Source organism: Pelodiscus sinensis, chromosome 5, assembly GCF_049634645.1.
Source record: "Pelodiscus sinensis isolate JC-2024 chromosome 5, ASM4963464v1, whole genome shotgun sequence".
NCBI classification, from domain to species: Eukaryota; Metazoa; Chordata; order Testudines; family Trionychidae; genus Pelodiscus; species Pelodiscus sinensis.
This window is the reverse complement of record NC_134715.1, coordinates 54,972,847-54,995,464: the sequence shown is the minus strand read 5'-3', so window position 1 is coordinate 54,995,464 and position 22,618 is coordinate 54,972,847. Positions and strand designations below refer to the sequence as shown.

At 41.6% G+C, this 22,618-nt stretch overlaps 1 long non-coding RNA gene across 4 annotated transcripts in view; it reads right to left on the bottom strand.

Annotated features, from left to right (window-relative positions):
• LOC142829600 (uncharacterized) overlaps positions 1-22,618 on the bottom strand; it is a 67,185-nt gene that overhangs the window by 41,262 nt on the left and 3,305 nt on the right. Inside the window, exons 1-2 of one of the 4 annotated variants that reach the window (XR_012904159.1) lie at positions 21,925-22,264; positions 4,244-4,402 (exon numbers count right to left, since the gene is read on the bottom strand). This is a non-coding gene — a long non-coding RNA (uncharacterized LOC142829600). Of the gene's footprint in view, positions 1-4,243; positions 4,403-8,832; positions 9,086-21,924; positions 22,265-22,618 lie in introns of those variants that run through there. The other 3 variants (XR_012904158.1, XR_012904160.1, XR_012904161.1) reach the window with 3 other exon arrangements.

Genomic DNA, 22,618 nt, shown 5'->3' with positions numbered 1-22,618 from the left:
GCCAGAGAAGCAATCCTAGGGGATGGAGTGGGTTATATACTATTTTGTCAATTTTCTTTTGGGAGAAAATGACAAGATCCTGTGAAGAGAGAGCAGTGGAAGCAGAATGGTTTGAGGGAATTAAAAGTGGCTGGGTTTGCAGACTGAAGATTAAAGTAAGTTGGAAAAGCAGAGGGGAATTTTCGGTAGGAAGACAGCAGAACTGAAGGAAGAGAAAATTACTTTGTAGTGGTGGCAGTCAGCCTGAAATGATGGTGGAAGTCTACCAGAAATGCCTTGCAGCATGAGAGAAGTGGCTACTGGGGTAAACTGGGAGTGGGAATAGATCTTGCAATAGAGGAGAAGGACAAAGAATCATGGATGGAGAATGATAACCACACCTAGCTCTGTGTTTCTTTTGCATGCAATGTCCCAGCTTTCTCTATACCTCTGCATCAGGGGTTGATTTCTACCTAAATCTGAACCTTGGTGATAGTGGTAGGAAAAGCGAAGCACCTTGAAAAACCTGTGTCTAGTATACACCCCAGACTATCATGGGCATCTGCCTTCATTTGTTAAATATGTCCAAATACCTGGGGTCCTCTTGAAGGTCTCACTCCTAAGGGATTGACTAGATGATGGCAGCAAACCACAACTTTGTCTGCTATTGGCCAAAAAATTGTACCTTATGCTATTGGACATAGATGTGGCCATAGTGTCAGGAAGTAAGGATATGGACTTGATTATTGCCACTCACCGTAACTAGGATTTAAGTCTCATATGCTACGAAAAGCTCCATCTAGTACAATGCATAATGCTTTGTGCCACTCCCTCTCACAGTCAATGGCATGGGGGCACAGCCTGTAGAGAGAACATCACTGCACTCAAGCTATTTTGGCTGGTGGAATGACCTCTTAGGGTCACTGGCAGTCCCATGTAAGATGCTCTAATTTATACTAGGGTGAGCAAGATCCCTGGCCATCCCTCAAAGAGGTACAAAGGTGGCATACCATTGCCCCCTCATTTCCAGTGTTGAGTTTTGCCTATGCTGGAACTGACAAGCAGATGGATAGGGTTAAAACTCAACCTATTCAGAAATCTGGCTTCTTTGCAAACAGATTAATAAAAATACAACCCAATTCCCTAGGAAGAATGTCCACTGTAAACTCTGTAAACTTCGTTGATTCACCTAGTAGATTTTTGTGGGGTGGAGGTCAAGGAATCTAGTGAGCACAAATCTAGATCCCTGTGGAGATGCCACAGAAGGAATTTACTAGGACTGAAGAGGAGGGGACAGTTATACAGAGCCAGCTGTCTCTAGTCCATGCTTCCCTCCTGCCTGGAGTTGCATGTTTCTACTGCTCTGAGAAGAGAAGGGAAACATGGCACCCTCTATTTTTAGTTTCTTTATATGACTGCACAGTAAATCTGTGAACATCTAAACTCTAAGGTAAACAGGTGTATATTTTCGTTCTTCCTCTCATATTCATAATAAGTGTTATTAAGAATAGAGTAGGTCTCAGTTTTTAACAAAGCACGCGTTAGAGCAATGTTAAGCCTGAATAGATTTTTTTCAGGATGCTTCAGTAAGGCACTAAAATATAATAGCCTTTTAACTGACAAATTGTTAGCAGATTTATTATGGCTTTCTTCTTGACTATCAGTGGATTATGGTAAAAAATTTTTTGTCATGGGTCTAATCAAAGTAAAAGACTCTTGAGTTGCTGACAGCTCAGGAGAGATACAATTGCTGTAAGACAGGTTCACATTGTCATGAAATTCTAAAAAAGGAAGAAACTTTAGCCACCATCAAATCCCTCCTCTTGGTAAAAACAAAGCAACTTCTTTGAACAACAGACACATTTTCTAGATTTCAAACATAGAGTCAAGGAGGTACAGAGCATCTGTTTTTCCCCTGCTCTCACTACATTCAAAACAAGAAAAATTATTCCACTAGAAAGATATTGCTATGAGAATATATCACATCTTGGCTAATATTGCTCAGTGGAATCTAGAATCAGGCCTGTGATCGCTACCACAAATTAGCCTTAAATTCTGTTTACACAATATTTACAGACTGTTTAATCCTGAGAATCTGCAGAGGTTGAACAATTGTCCTGCATAAGGGAAAAGCCCTAAAAATAATGGAAATACCACTTTTTTGAGGTAATGGTAGCAAGATCCATTCACAGAGTGGATGGTGTCCCTGGACACCAGAGGACACACAGGTTGGCTCTACAACAATATGTACTTGCTTGTGGGTGGGGTAGGAGGAAAATGGTCAGGGAGATGTGCAGTGACTATGGCCATACTGCAGCCTCTGGTTGTGGGGGTGGGGAGGGAGGTAGGATGAGGAGGAGAGATTTTCCTTTTTCTGGAACCCCTGAAGAGATGCTCTACACAGAACCAATGTATACAGAAGGAACCAGCATTCCCTTTTCAGAAAATAATGTTTTCATGTAACTTGTGTAATGCTTGAGAGAGAAGTCAGACTGACAGCCATAGATGCTACAGAGGGGTAGCCATGTTAGTCTGTAACTGAAAAAAACTTAAAAACCAACAAATGGTCCTGTAGCACCTTAGAGAGTAACAAAAACTGTAAATACTCTACATTTTTTTTTAGTCTCTAAGGTGCTACAGGACCATTTGTTGTTTTTTTAGGATTTTTCAGCCTAAGCAGAGGAATCCAGCTTCTATGTTTCAGAACAAATGCAGCACTGACTTCACTCAGCTCAAGCTTCTCACATACCAATGGTCATCGAATCTCTAGAGAGCTGAGGGGATAGATGAACCTCCATATTCTATGCAGTCGATGGCCATCTTGCTGAGATGGCCAATAGTTATGGTGGTCGACTTTATGGTATTCCACTGTGATATACGCTCAGACCATTAACTTATTTCACCCAGCAACCGAACAGCAATGAGATGATAATGCCTTGCAGCCATGGCTGGGCTGAATTGGAACGGGTAACCTAGAGGTGACAGGTTCCATGGTACATTGCCAATACTTCGACCCAGTGAGTCCACACAATTCTTCATAAAACTAATGATAGGAGGCCTATTGAATGTGGTCTTAAAAATCCTATCCATCACAGTACCAACCAAAGAGATGTAAGGGAGGTCTGTATCTAGAGAAATGCATAAAATCAAGATAGTCTGTCTTTAGGCCAAATGTTGTTTTACCTCCATTCAGTGCAAGTCGAAGAGGTGGGAAATCAGGAAATTAAGAAGAGAACAAGAAAATTAACCCATGCTGCTTCCTAATACAGAGAACTGTAAAAGATGGACAGAAATTCTGGCCACACGGATGTCAATGGAAATTTTGTTATTGAATTCAGTGACCTTGAAGTCACCCACGGTATTAAAAATATGCTGCCAGAGCTCCATGCTTGCATCAGATGGTGTGAAGCATTCATGCCATGAAATTTTCTGTATGCTGCACACATCGTAATGGTCATCTATATAAAAGCTTAGAGTTATAACAGTATAACAGTTTGTATAAGACAAGATAAGAGTCTAGCTAGTATAACTGTCCTTACCACACACTGCTTGGCAAGACAATCTAAAAATGTCTTCTAGATTCTTACCCAGAGGTGAAAGTACCCCCCCACACACTGGTCTAGGACTGCTCCATTCCCGAGCCCACCAAAGCACCATTTCACCCCTCCCCAAGATTGGTAGTAGGACATTACTTGCTGTTCCCCTTCTCATCATTGTCAGGGAGTGAGAGAAAAGTGCACAATTTGCTGCATTCTTCTTCCTCTGGCTGGGGAGGGCAGGGGGCAGATGAGCTGCAAACTTTCCTCTTATTCCCTGGTAGGGAAAGGAAGGGGAAGAACAAGCAGTGTCCTGGTATGAATCTTGGATAGGGGGAGGGGCCTTCAGCCCCCCACTTTCCCTGCACAACCCTAAAAATACCCCAACCTTGCCTCCCCAAGCCCTGCCTTCACCAACCACTCATGATAATATACCAATTTTATAATCTACTGAATCAAGCTTAGACACAAATAAGTCAAAGTGTGACTTGAGTGTATGAATCACATAAAGCTGTTGGAAAGCTGTTGATTAGTGATCATGAGTAGCTAAGAATTGTGCACACCCTAATATTTTTGTTCCCTATATCTCCTGGTTCACACATTGACCCACTTGTTTGTACAGCACCTAGTACAAGGGATCGCCAGCCTGGGTGATCTTCTAACCACTAACATGGCATAAATATTAAACAGCAACAGAAACAAGAGCAGTGGTATTTTAGGTCTCCTACCCCCATGTGATAGTCTCCTCCTTATGAGGCGCTGCCAACCAGCTGGTACAGCTGCTGCTTTGATGTTCCAAACCTTTCAGCTGAAGTCACAGCAGGGCACAGTCCTGTCAGGAAAAAGGATGCCAGGGATCGCTGACAGCTAGACTTGTAAACTGTTTCCTGTAAGGATAAAACTGGTCTAAATATAACACATTTATGTTCTGTACAGCAGCAGCTCATCTATCTCCTCTTGTCATGTTTTGCCTGAAAACTGGCACACAACAGACACTCAAATTTTGAGTTATTTCAGCCCAAGAAAGGAGTAAAACCTCATAGGAGCAGGTTGAAGCATGGAATGTCTAAAATTCTAATAGCAGTTTGACCACTGACTTCAATATAGCTAGGATTTCACCCTGAATATTTGAAGGGCTCTCTCCTGATGTTGCTTTTTAAGCAGGGTCTTAGCACTCTGGAGGCTGGAAGTGTGAAAGTGGCTGTGTCAGGCTAGTTGGGTTAGTTAGATAGGCCATACGCTAGTGAAAAAACATTGGGAAAGTTTTTCTTTTTACTGCATTCCTCCTGCAGTGCACTTAATGTAAGAAGACTGGGACATGTTACATACTGAACATTAATTAGCAATATCCTACTGTTATGGGGCACATGAATGCATGAAATCCCTTAAGAAGCATTTGGTTTATGCATGGTCCCTTTCAGAAAGCCCACTCCTGTGAAAACAGCTCATAGAAACAAAGCAACCGAACTCCCCCCTTCCCCCATAGTATCTGAAAGGCTTCAGCTCTAAAAACAATGATATCAACAACTGCCTCTCATTATAGAAAATCACCCACTAATGGTGGCGTTTGCTGGGTGGCAATCAAATAAAGATTTCAGAGTGAAGATCCAAAGAATGATGGGACTTAAAAAAGCCTCAGTAGACCATTTTATTGCATGGTTATTATTAGCCCCTTAGAACTTCATGAAACCATCAGATGCAACTTAGATCCTATCTGCCACATTGTTCATTACAGTCCTTTGATCATCCAGGTCCACAGTACTTGACCTTTGCATTTAATACAATGGACTCCAAAGATACTGAAATTTAACTCAGTAAGGTTTTCCAATACGATTGCCATCCCTGTTACACACTAAATTCAATGTTCAAAAGATAATTAGAATATGCCCTATGCCACTGAAAACACAAGCCAAAATGAAGGTAGGAAAAGCCTAACTTCTATATGCACATCAGACCATTTCTAGCACCCAACCTGCAGGACAGTCAGTTTGCTTCACGTAAAGTAGAAAATAATTTATGACTATTCTCTTGGTCTCAGATGATAATGCAACTGCAAATACACACTTTTCAGACCAGCTTTCTCCTCCAAAACAAACACTTCCTTGAAGAATCATCTTATTAAGCTATTAAGAAGTCAAGTGGGCTATAAAGCCATTGAACTACAGGGAATACTCTAGGGAGGACTGATTTTTTTTCTCAACAATTAGCTCTTGTATTGCAATCTTTTTATCCTACAGGTAGGGAACAGGAAAGTTCTTTTTTCAAAATAAAATATTAGCATATTGAGAACTGTATAATTCTAAATAGTAACTGAAAACATGGGTCCCAGCCATGTGAGTTACAATCGCCCTTCAACTTCCTTTCAAAGATAGTCTCTTTTGATTTCTGTCCTCCTAAAGCCCTCTCACTTTTGTTCTATTCTGTGGCCTGAAAATCTTTCTTGCATTAGTCCAGCTCCAGTTCCTTGTTTAGAGCAGGGCAAGTGATTGCTTCCTCCATGAAGCCTTTTATGGGTGAGATGTTTAGGTCTGAGAAGAAAGATAAAACAATACCTAATATTAGCTGAACAACCTCTGGTAAATATTTAGTGACTGGAAGACAGTAATTCATAAGGACAGGGAAACTGTCAAACAGTATGACCTGATAAAAGAACTTCTCTCTGGGTCTACTAAGGGCTTCATAAATTTCTTGTCAAGGCAAAGCTATCTACTATTGAGCTTGGGAAGTTAAACATGTAACACAGTTGTCAACTTATCCAGCTTACTGAGCTTCAATTCTTTGTAAAAAGGGGTGGGGAAAAATTAAGACTGTAAATTCTAGGAAGCTGCTTACATCTGGCATCCAATGCATGTGGTTACATCCATTCATGCGCTAATTGTGTTTTGTCTCGCTGAAAAAAGAGAGCATTTAAAAATGACTAAAGAAAGAGCACAGTTGTATTTCTTTATGTTCATTTGCCAAGTAATCATAGCAGTATACAAAACAAACCTGGATGTTTCTTATCATACAAGACTAAGAATTCTTTCATTATCAATTACATTCTGATTAACTTCCCCTCTTTTCTTAATTTATGGGAAGAGAAGAAGGTGGACATCAGGGAGAAAACAGAGAGGGGGTTATTAATTTGCAATATTTAGAACTCTAATAAGAGTGCACAGTGTGAGTCAGGTATCTTAATAGTGGATAATAAATAGAAATGTTCTAAAGTAGATCACACCAGTGAGGTCACTGGGAAATATATATGTGTAGCTGTCACAAAACTACACTAATTATTTGTTTTTCGTAATGATTGCCACCCAACAAGTTGCCTATAGGCTCCATTATGCATGAATCTAATCAGATCTGATGTAGCTAAATTGGAGCTTTATAAACTAGAGTAAATTCATTAGTACAGAAGTTAAATTTCTACTCATGCTCTCTTTTATCAGCTGTTTAAAATATCTTGTCATGCTATTTTCATTTAAGGTTTTAAACTAATATGGAATTGTCAGAGGCCAACAGGTCTAGCAGGTCAGCAACAGGTGATGCAGGTAAGTTGCCATGCTGGTGATGAGAGGATTAAGGTGACCCTATCCCACTACACCTACAGCTAATATCAGGCACTGGGGATTAGAGTGTTTTCTGCCAAAACACTTCTTCCCCTCTTGCACAGGTAGGAAGAGAAGGGCTTTGATGGTCTTTCCCAAAACAGACTGGCCATTAGAGACAAAGTTGGTCACTCATACACTGCCATGAAAGCACCTTAATTTGCAGAAACCAACTACTTTTCCCTGCCTTCCTGAACCTCTCTCTTTACTGGGATATAAACTATATTAACACTAGTAATGAATTGCCTTGCTGTACAAATTACACTTCCCTTTCACATAAAGGTGCCAGAGATAATTTTGCCCACATCTAAATAATTGTATCACCCATTACATGGACTATGATTCCAGTCTGGAGTGCTTACTTATGCTAATGAATAATTAACTAATGAATTAACAATTAATAAATGTTAGCACAGTGATGCAAAGATGTAAAATCTTGTGAAAGCTAAGTGACATTGTATAGAAGGACTGTGAACTTATTCAAAATCTCTGAAAACATAGCTGAAATTAGTTTTGTACTCTGGAAGAATACAATTCCTAATGACAGTATTAGAGAGACAGTGATGTGTCCTGAAGTTTGAGGAAGCCATATGTTGGTAACTTGCATTAGATATTGGAGCAGATCAACCAAATCCACTATGGACTTTCCATAGTTCTAATCTATTATGCCACTTTTGTATTGGTGGAACCCCACTGATACCGGAGTGTAGGGGGATAGACCTCAATATTAATGTAAAAATTATTATACAAATTATGATTACAAATATGTTTGTGTCTTTGTGAAATATTAACATATAGCTACAGGAAAGTCATAGCCAAGATGCTTAAAAATGTAACTATATATATGTGTAACAAAGAGGCACTGAATCCACTAGGGAGAGTGAAGTCTGCTCTACAGCCTTAGTTTAGAGGCAGTTGGCTTTTTACCTTATAGAGGTTCATGGCTTCAGCCCGTCCAGTCCCAGGTTCAATCCCACCTCCCAATGACCCTGGTATGTTGGCTTTACATATGCTTAGCTAATCACAAAATGTCAGACAGACGAAGAGATTTCTAGAAGGTTACTGCTTCTGTCTCATAAGGACAAGCAAATCTCAAGAAGACAAAGTATGTAAACCATTCATATTTTAAGAGGCCTAACTGTAGAAAGGACCATAGGGTATGTTATCAGAGCCAGAGTCTAGCTTGGTAGGTGGGGATATGTTAGCCGGTGCCGGGGTAATGATGGTCTGCGAGCCCTATCACACCCAAGTCTTTAACTGCTAGGACAGAGTCCCTTCGCAGTGGGCGACCCTAACGGCCGACAGAGGCCCCAAAGATACACCCGAGTCTTTAACTACTAGGACAAACTCCCTTCGCAGCGGGCAGCCAGGGAAGCTGACTGGTGTCCCAAAAGTCAGCCCCGTGGAGGCGGCACGACTCAACGCTCAATTCTTACTGCGTTTACTCCTGACCATGTCAGGATAGCCAAACCGGCTATGGTTCTTTTGATTGTGTTCGGTTCTATTACAGCAACAGGGGAGTCAGGTTAAAGCTTAAACCGTTACTATTTTATTGTTACAAGGCAAGCTTAGCTGTTAAATGTTACTGCTATGTTACAGATAACACAGCCACTACAAAGACAAGACAGAAAATACAATAAAAGTCATTTAAAGGTACCATGGAACCCTTTTGGTTCTCTGAGCTCTTATTGAATGCGCGCAAAATAGACACCTAGCAGGTATATTCTCACCCCTGCGATCCTTACTCTGGTGAAGCCAGTGTTCCTCTCAATCCCAATGGGAAGCAGTCGGTACGAGTGTCCCTAAAGTCTCAGGGGTCCAAGACCACCTGACCACCAGGTATGTGGTTGGATCTCCAATTAGAGTGGGGCAAAGGATCCCACTTTATACCCCTGTGGTCACGTAGACACTTCTCTTGTCATAAAATGCCAATTAAGTTGGAACGTCTTTGTGACGCCTGTTCCCACAGGGAGTTGCCAAAGCTTAATTTGCACTTCTGAGGTGGGGGAAACTAAATCATTAGGGCCGGACATTCTTTTCTGATGGGGCGGTGTGTAGGCGTATCAATTACTGGTACCAGCCAAGGGCAGCCCGAGGCCCTGATCGTCTACTGGCCCAATTGCCGCTGTTATCTGGTTTCTGTGTAGCATCCAGGGCCATAGTTATTCCAGCACTCTGAAGGCCCAGGAGCCTTGAAGACAGAGTTTCATTCCCACGGATTCTCCTTCCCAAGGATTTCGGAGGCGGGGGGGGGGGGGGGGGCTGTTTCTGTGAGTTTAAACTAGGGTTGCTAGATGGTTTCAACAAAAATACTGGACACACTTGACATTACATCACAATCTACATTACATCTTATTTAGAAAATACCGGACATTTATATTTTCTCAATTTGTTTCCCAAACAAAAAGCTCAAATACTGGACGGTCCGGTTTAAAACTGGACACTTGGCAACCCTAGTTTAAATCCACATGAATAATTTGAATTAGTTTCTTTTGAAACTGCTTTCTTTTGTAAGCACACTAAATCTCAGGATTGCTCTAAAATTATGTCTTGTTACAATTGCCCTGAAGAGCAGTACACTCCTTACACCAGGAGAAGGGAGAATTCTATATCCAGAGACTTCTCATGCAGACAGTAATGTTAGCTAAGTACTGCTTTGAGCTGTCAGAACAATGTGAAAGTGCCTTACTGCAGCTAAGGATCATTTTAACCTAATGTGCATCCTGTGTGCTACTGCAGCTGAGATTCAAATCAAGATCACTGCTGTCTGAAGACACAGCTTAAACTAAAGCCTCCCCTGCTTAGGTAGGGACACAGGGCTGTCTCAGCTGGAATTTGCTTACACCAGGAGTCTGGAACTCCAGTGCTGCTTCTGAGTGAGCAGTTACGCTTTCTGCACCAAAGCCATTCTAGACAGATAGGTGGACTCTGGATGATTCTGCATGCTGCAGGCAGTCTGTCACAACAGGAAGCCCAAAGAATACTCTATGAGGCAGTAGGGAACAATATGAATATATAATATAGTGAATTCAGAGCTATTCTAACTTTGTGCTTTGCTGAATAAAGTGGGAGGGAATCTGTTAAGTCTACATATCCATTAAAGATTATTTATTATCCAGACTATTCATACACTTAGCTCAGTAAGCCCCTCTAAAGTTGAAATAAATAACCCATCTTTTGCTGAAATTCACAGAGGAATGGGACAGATGACAAATATTGAAGCCCGAATCTTTCCATTTAAATGAGCAAGATAAAAGTGGCTTTAATATCCTTTGTAAGGCTCCAGATCCTGGGGCTGAGCTGCCATGGCTCAACGGTGGGGAAAGTTAGAGCAGTTTGAGAGTTGCCCAAAAGCTCTAGTGTATGTCCACAGACTCCAAGGATCGCTGCTATGCCCTGACTATGCCTTGTTAACACACAATGTCCCATGTAATGGGGAATAAAGCCAGTAACCATCACCGTAAGCAATGCAGTGTCTACACTGATACTCATTGATCTAACTACACTGACCTTGATTCTGTGCTGGAAGTGGAAGTATAAAGTTGCTGTAGCTGGGCAGTTACATCGGTGACCATGAAATTTAAGTGTAGACACTTCCACAGTCAGGTTGATGTAAGCTGCCTTGTGTAGACCTAACTCTGTAGTGTAGACTAGGACTTCGTAAATCAACAGATTCTATTACCAAGTAACTATACCTGGTTCCATTCTGGGATCTATACTGATATTCCACTACCTTGTATAGCCATTTACTTTACCCTGGTACAGTACATTACAGCATTTTCCAACTGAAGGTAAAACTTTGTTATTTCCATTTCTCATGATTTTGTTATGAATCTTGTAAAATGTCTTGTTTTACTTCAGGAGTCATGTTATTATATGAGGTACTCGGCTTTCACTTTTATTTTCAAAACTATGTTTCTATCCTTCATACTTACAGAACAGAACTTGAAAAAAAAATAACCCTAGTGGCTCAAACACCAGAAGGAAAAAAAAAAAAGAACTCAGAATTTATTGTAAAGGTTCCATGAGTTTTAGGTCATCTTATGATTAGGGGGAGGAGCAGGGTGCTTGACTAATAAGTTTTTTGTATGATTGTGGTTTCAACACTGAAAACTACCATTCGGATGTATTCATAGTACATATGGGCAAAGCAGTGGAAAATCAGACTCTGAACTTCTAAGCTAAGAACACAGACATCTTGTGAATAGATATGTGGTAAAATGAATAGCTTAATTGTACACCTGCAATAAATTATCTTGTCAAAAATAATCTCTACGTGATAAAAATGGCTACATGGTAATTTAACTTGCTCAATTTATATCACATTATAATTGGTATAGGTACTTCCTTCACCAATAAGTGGTACTCGTGTCTTTATTTTAATATTAAATGTACCTCAAATAATGTTTTTGAACTGTCTTCTGAGTTTTAAAGTCCCACTGCCCAGCTCCTACTCTTTGTGGAAACTAGTTCTGCCGATGTATACCGGGACACACAGTTTTGGCCACCGCCTCCCGACATCAATTAATTTTGTTATATCCCCCCTCCTGCAATGACTCTGAACTCAAGGCTCAAATGAGCTAATTTCGTGCTCCCTGGTACCAGCTCCACAATTCTGCACTCTCCTTGCCAACCAGCCCCATATCTGAAGAAAGAGGAGTAGACAGAAACTAGCCCATTTTTCACAATGGGAGAGTAGGGAGCATCCTGAGTAGCTGGGGTTATTTTGCTCCCTTCTCCCATACCCCTCTTGTGGAAAATGGCAATGGCTGCTCAGCTTCTATGTAGAAAATCTTCTCTGTGCTCCTGTCATGAGGGAACAGACTTCTGTCTGCCTCCTGCTACAGCTTTTATTGGCTGCTCTTCCCCAAGAGGTGGGGAAGCTAGCCAATAAGAGAGAGAATTTCTGGGTAGTGTGAAAACCACATGAAGGATGGAGCTTATTTTCACTATTGAAAATGCCAGCCCTTCTGTTTTCTAATGAACAAGTGCAAAGAAAAACCCATAACTAATAAACATAATTGAGAGCTCACTGCTGTCTCCATTACAAAGTTCCTATTGACTTAAAATGGGAGCAAGATTTGGCTCTAAATATTTAGAGCATATTTAGCTCTTGACTTAACATCTTCTCCTTGGATTGGTATTTGTTATATCTAAAATCAAAGTGCATCTGCTTTCCAATTTTATTACTTATAATCAGTTGAAAATTTTGTGTTGATTTGAGGGCACCAGTTATATGAAGTTATACATCAGCACATAAAATGTATTTGTCATTGGGATGCTTCCCTTTTCTGTTCTATTAATGGGAGAGCGGTGTAGTGGTGGGGTGGGGAAGGAATGGAAGAAAGATTAAGCACTGTTATTATTTTATATGACCTGCAATTTGCCCTAAAATCTCCAATTATGGGAGCCAGATTCTCTGTGCAGAAACTTATTAACCTATCAATCAGTAAATGGGGTGGGCTTGAAGTGGTTCAGTTCCGGTAACAGATAAGTAAATTGCAGTCTGAAGCCAAACATTTAGGAGATGTTCCTGCTTTGCACATATTGGAGCATTTAATACATTGGATAATCTTTTAAGTTTCTATTTCATCTTTGCTTAACACTATCCTGCAGCATGTACAAGGAATTCAGTACAAGCCACCGGACATGTCAGTTTCTCTGTGTGACAAGGCAGGCCCTGCAGACCTTGCTCTCACAAAATTCCCTTGGAGTTCAACGAGAGTCTTGCATAAATAAAGTCTGTAAAACTGGTCCAATGACGCTGCAAGAGCTAAAGGGTTTGCATTTTATAGCATGTCTCATGACTTCCAAGATCATTTCTAGGCCAATGAACTCATCTCTAAAATCTTTTTATCTTTGATATCCATGTCCCTCTTCCACTTGTCTCTCCTTTCCTCTCCCTTTAAACCATTAAAATCCATGAGTATCTATTCCAGTAATATGTTCCCTTATCTTCTACTCCTGATGTTAACCAAAGTAGAGTACTGGGAAATGGTATTTCTGGGTTTATCCTGTAATAATGCCTGTGATCTATGCTCCTTTCCTCATATTCTCTACTGCTACGGTGTAGACCAGAGAGCACCTTGGTGGGAACACTGGAGGAGCATCACCAGCCTTTTCAACAACACAGCATTTTGAAAAGAAGAACTACGTTAGCAGTCATTACAGCCTACATAGAATTTTTCACCAAAGCCAGTGATTTTGCCATGAAGCCTCAATATTACACATGGGATGTAGAAGCAGCTGCAGAGTGGAAGGCTGTCTAGTGTTGTGTACTCAGCAGTGAAGGCATAATTTAAATGATTACTTATTGTGTTATGGAAATTTAGTAAGAATCCAAGATACTGGGAGAACAGCACAGTTAGGAGCATAACTGCTCTTTTGAATGGAGGTACAAGGACATTGGATTTTGCAGTTTATCTGGTACATGGGTGAAGGTGATTATTCTCTGGGCACCAATAACTTGGGCGGGCTGACATGTTCAAGGCAGTGGCAACAAGATACTGAGGGTTAAATCCTGGTCCCATTTAAGTTATTGGGAAACATTCCTGTAGGGCCAAGCTCTCAAACAGAAACTTTTACCTCAGTTCCAAACCAGCCCCAAAGCTGAGGAAAGTTCTTTCCATCTGATGGCTGCTCAACAGCCTATGTGAAATGACTCTATTGCTCGTGGACAACAGTTCATATTACAAAACCCATCATTCTGTGCACCAGTTAAGAATTTAAGACAGTAAGGAGGAGGAGATGTTTTCTGTGCTGTACCTGTTTTGCAACTAAACAAAGGAATTTGTTGCTTAGAGCCATCCATCTGGTACCATTCAAGCGCACTCAAATATTCATACAAATAATTCTCTGGGTGATGAATTGGAATAAACAGGACTACACATTGTGGTTATGAAGTAGCCATTAGCAAGATGAGGAATTGATAAGCAGTTCTGTAATTGGGCAAAAATGCTATTTGTCCAGCTAATCTATCTTTCCAGGCACTTATATCTGAGTCATTACTGTGGTACCTGAACATCTGATTTTGGGTGGCAGGAAAAGTCTGTAGATAGAACTTGCAGAATAAAGGAGAGGCTTCAAAAGCCATGGCCAAGAGCACAATTCTCTCTGTTCTCAAGAGAGCCCTGTTTACACTTCTTGATTGCAACGTCCACTATGTTATCAAAGTTATCACACGCACTTGTCCAATATAAATAAATTAGGGTATGTCTACACTACAGCACTAATTCGAACTAACTAAATTCGAATTAGTTAATTCGAACTAAGCTAATTCGAACTAGTGCATCTAGACCTTAAAACTAGTTCGAATTAGCATTTTACTAATTCGAACTAGCATGTCCACATTGAGTGGACCTTGAACCAGGGTTAAGGATGGCTGGAAGCAATGCTGGCAGGGCATCAGATTAGGACTCAGGAATGTCTCAGGTTAGCCAAGGGCTGTGCTTAAAGGGACCCAACCCCCACCCCGGGCAGACAGTTCTCAGGGGTTCCCCGCTTGCTTGTCTACCTCGATGAGGGACAGCAAAGCAGTCATGGCTTGGAGTGCCCTGAGTACTCACGCTCGGCACATCACAGCACTCGGCCATCAGCCCAGCTGCACTTGCCGCAGGCTGCCATCCAGGGAGGGGGGGTCAATCGGGGGGCTGCAGGAGAGCTTCCACCCCAAGGAGTCCGCAGAGCCACCCCAGTCCTCCCCATCGGGGGCTCGTACCCCATTCCTCACTCACCTCCTTCCACTTACCCCTCCCTAGCCCCCCTTCCTGATGTACAAAATAAAGGACACGTGTGTTCAAAAATAGAAACTCTCTTTATTGAACAAAACTTGGGGAGACTAGGAAAAGGAGGTGGGAGAGGGGAAGAGAGAGGGTGGGAGAGGGGAGGGCAACTAAAATGATCAGGGGTTTGGAACAGGTCCCATATGAAGAGAGGCTAAAGAGACTGGGACTTTTCAGCTTAGAAAAGAGGAGACTGAGGGGGGATATGATAGAGGTCTATAAAAGCATGAGTGGTGTGGAAAGGGTGCATAAAGAAAAGTTCTTCATTAGTTCCCATAATAGAAGGACTAGAGGACACCAAATGAAATGAATGGGTAGCAGGCTTCAAACTAATAAGAGAAAGTTCTTCTTCACAAAGCAAATAGTCAACCTGTGGAACTCCTTGCTGCAGGAGGCTGTGAAGGCTAGAACTATAACAGAATTTAAAGAGAAGTGAGATAAAGTCATGGAGGTTGGGTCCATGGAGTGCTATTAGCCAGGGGGTAGAAATGGTGTCCCTGCCCTCTGTTTGTGGAAGGCAGGAGATGGATGGCACGAGACAAGTGGCTTGGTCATTGTTTCGGTCCATCCTCTTCAGGGTCCCTAGTGCTGGCTGCTGTCGGCAGACAGGCTATTGGGCTAGATGGACCTTTGGTCTGACCCAGTACGGCCATTCTAAGCTCAGGGCTCAGGGTCGGGGGTCTCACTGGACCACCTTGATTTTCATGCAAACCTGATCCTGGGTGGCCAGGCTGGCAGCTATCCTGCCCTAGATGGCCACTTTCCTGTGCCTACTGCGGACGTCGTGGATGAGGTCCACAATCTCCGCACTAGACCAGGTGGGCGCCCGCCTCTTTCGGACCCGGGCAGGCAGGAGCTGCCAGCCTGGTCCCGGGAAGAGGCGGAGGGCTGGGTGGCAGCAGGTAGCTGGTTCGTGCCGTGCCAGGTGCAGAGTCTACTGGTTGGGTGCTGGCAGGCTTGCATCTGGCACGGGCACCGTAGCCAGACCGTGCCCCTTTAAAGGCTCCAGGGCCGGGAGGGGGGGCAGACGACTTTCCCTGGTGGTGCCCAGAGTGGCCACCAGGGAAAGCTGGGGAGGGCTAGCCTCCCACTAGTTTGAATTAAGTGGCTACACAGCCCTTAATTCGAACTGCTTAATTCGAACTAGGTGTTAGTCCTTGTAGAATGAGGTTTACCTAGTTCGAATTAAGTTCGAACTAGCGGTTTGTATGTGTAGCGCCTATCAAAGTTAATTCGAACTAACGTCTGTTAGTTCGAATTAACTTTGTAGTGTAGACATACCTTATATAGTATTCATCAAAATCAATACACCTTGGTAAAGTAGGAGGAGAAGTGACTTTACATGCCTGCCTCCTAAGATGATAAATAAAGGAATCTTTGAGTTCAATTAAAATCCTTGGAGCCAGGTTTAAAACTACCGACAATGGTAATGTTAGTTACTCAATGAAGAGTAGGCCACTGTGGTCCAGATCTTCAGCTGATTTAAATTGGTTCAGCTCTACAAGTCACTGTAGTCAAAGGAGCTACTTCAGTTTACACCATCGGAAGACCTGACCCGGGGAGTAAAAATTTATGGTGTAACTTACACACCACAAAGATGGAAGCATGTGTAACCTACACACCTAGGCTACGTCTACACTGCAGGCTTCTTGCACAAGAAGCCTTTTGTGCAAGAGTTTTTGCACAGAAATGTCTTGAGCAAGAGCAGGTCCACACCTCAAAGTGCATCGCAAAAGTGATGAGTTTTTACGCAAGAGAGCGTCTACACTGCATGGACACTCTTGCACAAAAAAAGCTCTGATGGCCATTCACAGAATGGCCATCAGAGCACCTGTGCTTTTTCCCATAAGAGCTTCTTGCACAAAAGTGTCTGGAGCATCCACGCTTGCCTTTTTGTGCAATAGGAAGTGCAAAGGGGAGTTATGCCTCGTAGAAGGAGGTTTACCTGTACCTGCAAAAGCCCTCTGTTCTGCCATTTTACTGATAATTTACTTGCGCAAAAGTGCATTTGAGGTGTGGACGCGCTGCAGGTTTTTGTACAAAAACGGCCATTTTTGTGCAAAAACCTTGCACTGTAGACATAGCTCTAGTGTAGTTCATGTAAACTTAGACAACGTACAGTGAGAGATAAGAACAAGTGAGCTCTACAGCCTAAGCTGAGAACCAGCTGGCTTTTCACTCAAGTGGTGGCAGCTCTCACACTAAGCTCCAGAGGTCCCAGGCTCAAATCCACCCAGTGGCGGTTATACATGGATTTGTAATGGGAAAAGCAACTAAGAGGCGGGTGTAAAACTGCCCCCTTGCTTGGTTTCAAAATTCAAGCCACAACATCTAAGCACTGGCTATAAGCCTACTTTTAGAACCTTATTATGAGCCCTGCTGGCCTAAGTCTATCTACCCAGGCTCCTTCTTGTTCACTCAAAATGCTGGAGAGAAAGGATATTAGTTTGAAGGTTTGTTTGAACTTTCATTTGGACATATTTGTGTTACCCGAGATGGGGTTCAGATTTCATGTGATTGGCTGAAGGGCCAAACCAGCGATCACCTCAAGGGGGAAGACAAAGGCTGGGAACCCAGTGGGGTGGGATGCCAGAGAAAGGCCTATGCAACGCTGAAACTGGAAAAGAGTGGGTGCCCGTGAAGTGATAATGCACTATTACAAACACCTACGAGGTTCCTCCTCAGAATTTGTTCTTTTTCTTTCATCTACTATATTCCACTAAAAAACAACCACAAATTATCAGAACATTGCAAATGGTCAACTGTTTTTAATTTTCATTTCTTATAGCTTCAGAAGATTAAAAGCAGTCATCTGTGCTGAATACAATAAAGGCAGCCTCCCCAGCACAGTTCTAAAGCTCTAGAGTATCATTTTCTTTGATAATATAGCCTCATGAAATGCTTGTAATCTATAAATAATCCTGCCTTTTAAAAAAATCCTCTGTGGAAAAACAGCACTGGCCTGAGATGCAACACTTGAGACTATTTTTAAAATTTGCAATTAAAAAAATAATTTTACATTAAAATAATGCCATTATTATCATGGGCTTATTCCAAGTATTGTGTTGCTTAACAACTCTTTCAAACAGTTCTTCCACCTATTTCACAAGACAGGCTTTTTTAACATAGGAAAAACACTTTGATGTGTATTAATGGGATCCATGGAATTTTTCATCTTGAACTTAGTATTGGTCTTTGTATCTATTTTTTGCTTGGGTGAAGTTGTCAGCTGGAATCTTAAAACTGAAATGAGCGCATGAAACTGAAGCTCTGAATAATTTGAAAGGATATTGGGATGGACAATTCATATTTCAAATGTTGTTTGGATGGTATAGTTTGTATGAAAATAAATAGTTAGAATAAGCTATAGGACTGTCACACTGGCTTTAGAAACAATGAAAGGTTAGGATTGAGATGTGTGTCTTGTATAATAGTGTTTTCCCTCATATCCAGGGGTCATAGGAGGAAGTTCTTGATCTAGGCCTGTGTTATGTGAAACCATATGCTGCTGAAATCTTATAGCTCTGACCTTAAATATCAAGTCATAGTCTGAAACAAGAGTTGTAACAAGAGTTGTTGCTCTTAATTTAGGAAATATATGTGGCCTCAGACGTAGTTACCAATAACAGGTCTTTGCAACTGCAATTAAAAATAAAGAAAAAATACTATCAAAATATAAGGAAAGGGGAGAAAAAGATGTCTTCAAATTCTCCAAACACCATTCTTCCACTCTACAAAATGAAGAATAGGGAGAGTAAAAAATAGGCCGGAAATAAGAATTCTGTTATATAGCTATCAACTACAATCAAGACTTCTAACAGGTACTTTAATCTGCTGAAACTCCAGATCACTTCCTTTTATGTATTCCCCTTCAGGAACTCATGAGAAACACAAAGCTACTTAATTTTTCTGTAATCTGTCCACTTTGGTCACTATCTCTGCTAAATCAAAATATAGTCAAGGCTGCTCAGAATATATTGTATAAATTCTAGTATGGCTCCTGAGTAGAGATGTAATTGACTAGTCGACTATCTGATAAGCAAAAGCTTAGCGGATAGTCGACACACTAGCTAACTAGTCGCTTGCTACTTCTATCAAAAAGAGGCAGCCGGGGGGGGGGGGGAGGGGAGACAATTCCGGGGGGAGAGCTGTCTTAAAAGTAGGGATGTTACAATTAGATGATCCAACTAATCGAATAGTCGATAGAATTTCCATAGACTATTTGATTAGTCGATAAGGGCGCTTCCCCTTTGAAATGTAGGAAGAGTCTGCTGGGCTGTTGCTACATTTCAAAGGCGGAAGTGCCATGCGGCGTTCCAAAGACTGAAACGCCGCATGGAGTCTGGGGCCAGTTGGGGGATTCTCTAAGTCCCCTGCTGGCCCCAGGCTCCATGCAGCGCTTCCTCTTTGAAATGTACAAGAGACCCAGCGGGGACTCTTGTACATTTCAAATACGGAACACCACTGCTGCGCCCCTGCCTCCTCCCACAGAGCTGAGGGGAACTGGCTTTTAAACAGGCTCCCCCTAGCACCTCCTCCTCTTTCTGATAGAAGCAGCAAGGGGGTAAGTGACTAGTCAACTATCCGATAAGCATTTGCCTATCGGATAGTTGACTAGTCGATTAGTCGCTTACATTCCTACTTAAAAGCTGGTTCCCCCAAGTTCCATGGGATGGGGCAGGAGCGTGTTGGGAGTCTCTGAGTCTCCCACTGGCCCCAGGCTCCATGTGGCACTTACGCTTTGAAATGTACAAGAGACCCAGCAGGGTCCAAATATTTGAATGGATTTTTAGTGGAATTTTTAAAGAGCTGATTTATGTTATATATATAATTTTTTTTAAAGTATTTTTTGAAAATTTGAGGTCCTTTACTATGTTTATTGTGAGAGACTAAATATTTAAAACTTTCTTGGCTTACCTCTTCTACTAGCTGAAATTTTGAACTGTTTTTATTTTTAAAATGATTTTAGACTTTCAAAGAGGTTGGCGGGGTGTAAATTGCAAGTTATGAACAAATGACTCATTTAAGTTGCTTACATTTCTCAATTGCCATTCATTTTTATATTTAAGCTTTGACCAAGGTTGTTGTTGTTTTCTTTTCCCCAGCTGAGATCTCTTTTGGCCTGGGCTTTGATAACTTCTGTATTTTAGCAATGTTTAGTTCCATCTTTTCCTTCCATGTCTCAGCTATCTGATCTTAACTCAATTTTTATATTTAAACAATTTAAATGGGATTGTTCTTGTACCAGCTGCAACCATCACAATTCATTATTTACAGGCTCATTTTTTAGAAAGCCCCCATTTCCTTCAGAATGACTGTAAGGCCTTCCGTTTTGTGTGTGGTGACAAATCACACAGTGCAGGGGTGGTCAATAATCAGAGTGAGGAACAAAGAGAGTACATTGGCACTTAGGGTCAGCCATAATAATAATAAAGACGCATGGGTGAAAGTGGTGATTTAACAGCTCTTTTTATTCTTTGTGACTGGAAAAGAGCTGTTATATACACACACACACACACACACACACACACAGTGGCACACATCTGAACAAGTGCACATGACCTCAGTACTGGTGCACAAGACAAAGCCCGCTTATGGATGGAAAATCTTAGAAGGAACACTGCCTCCAACCTATTAAAAACAGCACTCAGATAACTAGAAGTTGAAGCCAATGATCTTATTTCTAAACAAGTTAATTTACCTCAAATACAAAATATACATACCCACCCTGGCACATTCATTTGGAATGTAAACCTCTGCATAAAACTCCTGCAGTGTGAAGACAGAGATCTTAGTTTCAAAAGGTCCTAGGACACAGCCCATGCCGACTACGTGACACACCTTCGGACTTTTTTGTTAGTGTTGCATTTCTTGTATATCATCATTTGACAGCCAACTTATTTTTATTAGATATTTTGTCTTAGGTTAGTTTGGCATCTCTTATGATCAGTAGTAGTGCTTTTTATTAAACAATCTGTTGAGAGGCATTCACTGCCCCAGTAAAGAATACAATTTTGTTTATTGCTATTCTCTTTCAGGTTTTGTTAGAAAATCCCGTCAAATGTGGAGGCCCATACCATGTACCTTTCCTCAGCATGTGTGCACGCTAAGGATGTTAAGAAGCAGATAAGTGACTAATGATGTAGTCAATACAATTTGTATCGACCACACCAGTGTTTCTCAACCTTTTTTTATAAAGTACCTCTTTTTCAAAAAAAAAAAAAAAAATGGTAAGTACCCCCAGTACCTACAATTTTCAGACACACAACACTTTTTTTCTGCTATTGCAACACATTTGTATAAACAACTTAATGGTAGCCAGGTGGGCAATGACATTTTTGGGTATATAAAGTACAAAAATAATAAAGCGCTGTAAAACTTAAAACAAAAATTCAGTTTTCTCCAAGTTTCGGTTGTGTTGATATACCCCCCAAACTTCTCTCAAGTACCCCTAAGGGTACTCATACCACTGGTGGAGAAACACTGGACTACACAATTAGTCTATAAGGGGCCCCGTTGTGGTTCTGCAGTTTAAATGTTGTAGGAACCGGGTGCGCAGGCAGCCCAGCTCTTTTAAACTGCAGAGCTGGAGCGGAGGTAGATCTGGGACCTGGCACAAGCCAGCACTGCTCAGTCTGCTTTTAAGATGGCTCTCCCCAGCAATGACTTCTTCCCCCCCCCCCCCCCGACTTGCTGCCACTGATACAGAGGTAACAAGAGGTGGGGGAAGTAAACAGTTGAGTAGTGACTCGACTACCCAATAAGCCTAGGCTTCTTGGGTAGTTGACTACTCACTTACATCCCTTTTGCATGCATGCATACGTAGACTTGATTAGCAGATCATACAAGGCAACTATTTTAGCTAGTTATCCTGCTGTGGTCAGGAAAAAATGCCCCCCTGCTTTCTCTTACTATAAAAGATTGCATAATTGGTTAATTTTTTTTAACTTTAGAGGAAGGTGGCAAACAATATCAGTCACTGGAGTAAGCCTAATGATTTGGACCATGGTCTGATCTGCTCTGAAAAATCCTTGTACTTACTATCTGTAAACTGCAGAATATGAGGAGAGTCTTCCTTGTTATACCGGGAGAGAAAAACAGCTTTCAAAATACAGATGTGATTTTAGGAGGTATAGAAGCCTAAAAACATCCCTTGTGATAGTTGGCTTCCATACTCAATAATCATCTTCATTCCTTTTCCTTGAAGGACATTTGGTTTTCAATAGACATGGAATTCACTTTTCCAAAAACCACACCCTCCACTTCAAAATATAACAGAAGCTCTTGACTGTTTTTTATTCCACATGCTGAAATAAGATACTGCAGACAGCCTGTGAGCCATCCAACAAATACTTGGGCCTGAATACCCAATTCCCTGGTACGCTACAGTGAGATCTCCCAGCCCACAAAAGGGATAGGAACGTATGCTAAATATAGCTTACAAGAAAGCAAAATTTAGAGCGGTCAAACCCTCTAAACTGAAATTCAGGAAGATCCTCTTTCAAATAAGTGGGTGTGCATGGCTTAGATGATACACTAAGTAGGGCTTTTGTGCTACATGACATTCCAGTTTCCTCTCAGGCATCAGCTACATTTCAATATTAATAAGAAGTTCAGATTCACAGAAATCTATCCTTTGGGGTCTCCCCAATAGGGAAGCCTACATGGTTAGTACAGATCTACTGTCATGAAAGTCTTTATGCAACACTGGAGAGACACCCTGCTATTCCAAGGC